This window comes from Felis catus, chromosome A1 (genome assembly GCF_018350175.1).
Source record: "Felis catus isolate Fca126 chromosome A1, F.catus_Fca126_mat1.0, whole genome shotgun sequence".
NCBI classification, from domain to species: Eukaryota; Metazoa; Chordata; class Mammalia; order Carnivora; family Felidae; genus Felis; species Felis catus.
In genome coordinates this window covers 137,130,117-137,135,625 of record NC_058368.1, presented here as the reverse complement: position 1 = coordinate 137,135,625, position 5,509 = coordinate 137,130,117, and the positions used below count along the sequence as shown (strand labels likewise).

General features: G+C 44.2%; 1 long non-coding RNA gene across 1 annotated transcript; it reads left to right on the top strand.

The window, feature by feature from the left end:
* Window positions 1-2,414: 2,414 nt before the first annotated feature.
* LOC109501730 lies at window positions 2,415-4,864 on the top strand. Its single transcript, XR_002159980.3, has 2 exons — window positions 2,415-2,787; window positions 4,438-4,864. It is a non-coding gene; the product is annotated as an uncharacterized LOC109501730 (long non-coding RNA).
* Window positions 4,865-5,509: the final 645 nt, after the last annotated feature.

Here is a 5,509-nt window from a genome sequence, read left to right as displayed (position 1 = left end):
TTCCTCAGAGCAGCCCTGAAAGGAAGCCTGGAGCAAATTATGTACGTTGAGACCCTATTAGAGGCAGAGAATGTCTATTCCCACTACTGGTCTATGGCAATTTACTCTTCCGGAAGGAAAATCTTTTTCTTTTTCTTTTTTAAAATTTATTCTGGGTGGGGAGGGGAAGAGAGAGGGAAAAAGAGAATCCCAAGAAGGTTTCACACTCGGTGCAGAGCCCAACGCAGGGCTTGATCCCACGAACCGTGAGACCATGACCTGAGCCGAAGTCAAGAGTCAGACAGACACTTAACTGACTGAGCCACGCAGGTGCCCCTGGAAGGCAAATCTTCATGCTCATCCTACTCTTTTCTTTCTCAGGATTAAATATGCCCATTTTAGTTCTCTGGCACATGGGGGCACCTGCCAAAGCAGAGAGATGCAAGGAGCCTTCTGGTGGTTTTACTCAGTGGGTGGGCTACTCATGAGTTTATAGCACCAAACAAAGAATGTTGGAGGGGAATCTATATGTGTTACTTTGAAACGAGCATTAAAGCAGTTATCATGAGAAAAATCCCCACAATTGTATTGCATTTCATTACGTTTGTTTTATGGCTTAGTACTGTGTTTGTTTTGCACAACATCTGTGCATCATATTGCGCGACCATCAGATAGATACACAGCTTGTGTGAATGATGCCCCCTGGAGCTGTGTGGTGCATCTATGGGATGGTCCCCATAGATTTCAACCTGGTCTTGGGACTTTAATATACAGGGGGAGCAGAAATCAAGACATAACCAGGGACTGCAAGGCAACCTGACTTCTGGGGAGATCAAAGGAAGCAAAATCTAAAAAAGAAACCAAGGTGTCTGTTTTAAAAGAACCCCTCCAGTCAAAGGGAAGCAGGTTTGGTGAGCCGTGCACAGGAAAATCACCTGCGTGGGGTGTTAGCACAAGAGAGAGGGGGCCCTTGGCTCACATAACTAATTGCAGGCAGAAGGAAGAGAAAAATAACATGATTAACATGTTTCTCTCCTTCCCTCGATTAAGATGACAGAAGCAGACAATCTGCTGTTTGTGCAGAAAGGCCACCAGAAAGAAGGGAAGAGAGCATCTGTTCTGAGAAACTGCTGTTTAAAAATGCAAGAAGTACACAAAGCAAAGGAAGAACTCTTTACAATGCAGGCTACTCGCTTGGAAAACAGGGAGAACTGGGGAGGCTCCCATGGAGAAAGCTTCAAGTTGCTTCAAATCCCGGAAATGGGGCTCTGTGGTCCCATGGAGGGCTGGCTTGTTTGTCCTTCAGAGCTGTGGCTCTTGGGGGCTGTCTGTGGCTCTGATGCCCCGTTGAGGAACACCCTTTCAAAGGAGAGAGGCACCACACACCCCCTACCTCTATGGCCAACCATTCTCACCCTCACTCACCAGTGTGGTCTATTTTTAGAATGAGTTACAGCACCCACCTCATTCCTCCTCCATTCTCTGCTCAAGAGGTGATGGTAACTATTTTAGACAGAAAATAAGGTGGGTCAGTATCTCCAATGGGATGAAGGCATTCTGAAGCCCCTCCAGTCTGAAAGGCCTGCATATATCTAGAAAAATCAGGGGCCTCATTCAAAGGTGCCAGGGAAGCAGCCCGACAGCTGGACCAAACCGTCTTGAGGCCCTAAGAGTCAACTTGGCCTCTAAACCCTCTGTGTCTTGAGGGAATCAGTCAGGTGCAAAATAATGTCCCCTTATCAACACCTCTGGCTGCCTTTGATATTCAAATTAAGCATCTGAGAAAGGCTGTGGCTCAGAAGGGATGGTAGGGGGACAGGAGGTTTTGTAGACACCTTTCCAATGGTATATTCTAAACCGGTTAATTTGTAAACTGGACTAGATTGTAAGTGTGTGTGGACAGCAGCCATCTGTGCATTCTTCATGAGATTATCCTGATGCTAGTCTTGTACTAAGGACTTAATCGTGATTTCAATTTGTGAATGAATGGCCCTCAGGTTTTGCATCTCTCCCAGTTAACCACCCCTGCAAATAAGAACAGAAAATTCAACGGTCTTCTTTCCTGAGTCCCAGAGGTCTTTTTCTCCCCTAGTCACTTGGTAGAAAGAATCATTTTCAAATCTGTTTTCTTATAGTAAAATGAGAGTAATACTAGACCCTTCTTATTGGGATTTAATGAGGTCAGGCATATAAAACAGGACAGCATCTAACGATTGTTGCGGTTATTACATTATTTCCAGGATGAGGTATGTTATCTCTAGGGATTCTGTGAGTAGGACAGGAGCCCTCTGACCCTCCCCTTTGAAAGAGAAGCAGGCAACACACAAATATGGCTGATGCAGAAAGAACCCAGTGGTAGCCATACTGATATTCCACTGGCTCCTGGCAACCATTCTCAGTGACCAAGCATTTGCATTCCACAGCCAGTCTGCAAATCCAAGGGTAGCCACAGACACGTATCTTTCTTTCTCCTGGTGCTGTGGCCAACCATTGCCAATTCCTTGAGAGAAGGACTGCCTGCAGCCCTGCTTTGGGTTTAGACGAGCACTCCCATTTACTTTTCGGTCCAGACAATTTTTCAAGTTCCAGGCTGGGGAGATTATAAGCAATGGTAAAGGAAAGATTCTTTGGTTTACGGGTGCTCTGTGAAGCCACAGCACCCACGGATTGCCCTGAGCTTCATCCCATTTATGAAGTTCAAGAGGCAAGTGGTTAGCCAGGATATACTTGGTTTTATGCCCTGCCTTGCAAGAAAGGCCTTTGCTGAATTACATTGGAAAGTTGTGTCTCAGTCTTTTAAAATCAAGGGTGAGTGTTACAACAGTCACTTGAAGAATGTTTGTGTGTCTTCTGTAAAACCCTCCCAGAACACATTACTATTATTGCCATTGTTGATATCCTTAGTCCCAGGTCTAGTAACAATATCTTATGTTTGTAATGTACTCAGTGGGGGATGTCTCGCTATAGATGAGTAAACGAGGTGAGAGCTGAAGCAAGGGGGTGAGATGTTACAGGTATTGGAGCCCCCTACCTTGCTGTCATGTCAGACCACACTGCCTAGCATGCTGTTCTATGTATAATGACCCACACACTAGAGTCCTCTAAGAGTTAGGACCAGAAAAAAAGCTTGAATCATCTGTGTCCTTGTATTCAACAATGTTTTCTCTTGGCTTTGGCCTGCCAAAGAGTTCAGAAGCAAATGTGAAGATCAACCATAATCATATCAGCCTAGGCTTTTGGAGTGCAAACTTCCTCATCTTTTTCTATTTCTTTTGATTTTCAGTTTCTATTTTAATCGTTTGATTGTTTGTGCCTTTTGTTTTATGCCATTGTAATCCTTTTGGGAAGTAAATGGAGACTATAACCTAAGAAAGACAAATCAATCAGTTATTTGAAGTTTTACCCGGCATGAAAAAGGACCACAGAACTTTTCCCTTATTCCAGATGTTTTGTTGCTCTGCTCTCTAGGGAAAGATCTATTTAGAGTAGGGATGCCAGATAAAAAACGGGATGCATAATTAAGTTTGAATTTTACATAAATAATGAATAACTTTTAGTATAAATATGTCCCAAATATTGCATGCTAATTTTTTATAATGAAAATTATTTGTTTATCTGAAATTCAAATTTAACTAGATGTCTTGTGTTTTATCAGCTCAATCTGGTGGCCCTAATTCAGAGCGATAAAAATCCTAGAAAAGTAACTTGCTTTTGCACCTATGCATAGATTAGCTAAGGATAAAGCTGCAAAATTAAAACAAGTTTATAAAAATAGTTTAAAACTCTGAACATGATTTGGACACCTGTAAAGTCAAATTTTGGACAAATGGCCTTTGGCAACATTTGGGTTCCCTGGCCAGTAGTTCATTGTTCATGCCCAGAGATGGCGTGCACTGAGACCAGTAACTTTTGGAGACCCCTGAAGACCACGTGGTCCTGCCTATGGTTTCCCAGGAGCTGTTGAACAGCACCTGACTGGGTGAGCCTCTCCACCATATACAGATACAAATTTGGGCCAGTTTTCCCAATCTTTGAATTAGAATTTTTAAACTGAAAATTTCACTCCTACCTCCATGCAAAAGAACCAAATTCTCAGGGCACCTGGGTGGCTCAGTTGGTTAAGTGTCTGACTCTTGATTTTGGCTCAGTCATGATCTCATGGTTCGTGAGTTTGAGACCCACATGGGACTCCACATTGACAGCTTGGAGCCTGCTTGGGATTCTCTTCGCCTCTCTCTGCCTCTCATGCTCTCGCATGTGTGTGCATCCATGCATTCTCTCTTTCTCTCTCTCAAAAATAAATAAATAAATAAATTCAATTTACAAAAAAAAAAAAGGAAAAAAAAAAAAGAACCAAATTCTTTCTCTGTCCCGGTACAAAATGTCTGCTGATCACTTCTGGGATCACTTTGGGTATTTTATAGGAGTTCCCATAGTTCTCTAATGTCTCCTTCCCAGCCCCCTCATGGTGTTCTGCGGTCTCATTCATACGAGGGGTGTGTGCCTGCTGCAACACAGCCAGAGAGCAAAGGAGCATGGCTGCTGCTTCCCTCCGCTGGTTCCCCCACGCCGGAGACCCCATCAAATGATCTCACGGTCCCACATTTCCTCTGGCCTTACCGCCCTGCTGTGTCCAGAGGGAAATGGAGAGGATCATCTTTCTGAACTCTGACCCATTGCTAACACATGCCCAAAGCTGCTCTGCTTGGGCCTCCACAAGGATAACAACTCCTTCTGCTTCTTCCTCAAGTCCTCTCCACTGGGCTTGAAGGACCCATCTCATGGGGACTGACAGAGGACAGTCACCTCATATCTGCCTTCTCTGCCCCAGAAAACAGAGCTCAAAACTTCCTCCCTAAAACAATAAAAGCCTTCAGGTAAATCAGCTTATGATATGGACTGGTCTTGAAGCTCTTCCAATAGTTTGCTAGACATGCTTAAACTTAACTGAAATTCAATGGGGAGCAGACCCTAAAGCTCACACTGATCCTTTTTGCACAAACCATGTCTGACTAGGGGATACTAGATGGCCTTAGAGAAGGTTGTGGTTGTGATCCTAATCACTTACACCTGTGTTTCAAGGACATTGGTATAAAAGGAGGATATCAGGCTGCCTGTCAGATACTATTTCCCCTTCTCCATGATGCTGCTCTTTTGGGGGCATGAAGTCCCAGATTTTTCAAATTCCTCCCAACCAGCAGCCAACAACCAAAGCTGCCACAGGAGTGACCTTGTGTCCAGGGATAAAAAGTCTTACTGAGTCAGAGTGTGTGTGCTCCCCAGTGAAGACAAAGACAACCAGTGGCTAAAATGAGGCCATTACAGGGCACTTTACAATGATCTTTTTCCTCCCGTACTCTCCCTATTTTCCTCTTGTACATGCGCTGCATGGTGGTGCCTGTGGGATACTTGGAAATTTCATTTCTGTGTGCCAAAGCTCGGCACAGGTGTTCTGGACTGGCTTTGCCTTGCAGGTGTCCCTGAGTGTCTTTTTGCAAGTTAAATTCTGTCCTAAAGGCACTGAAAGGGA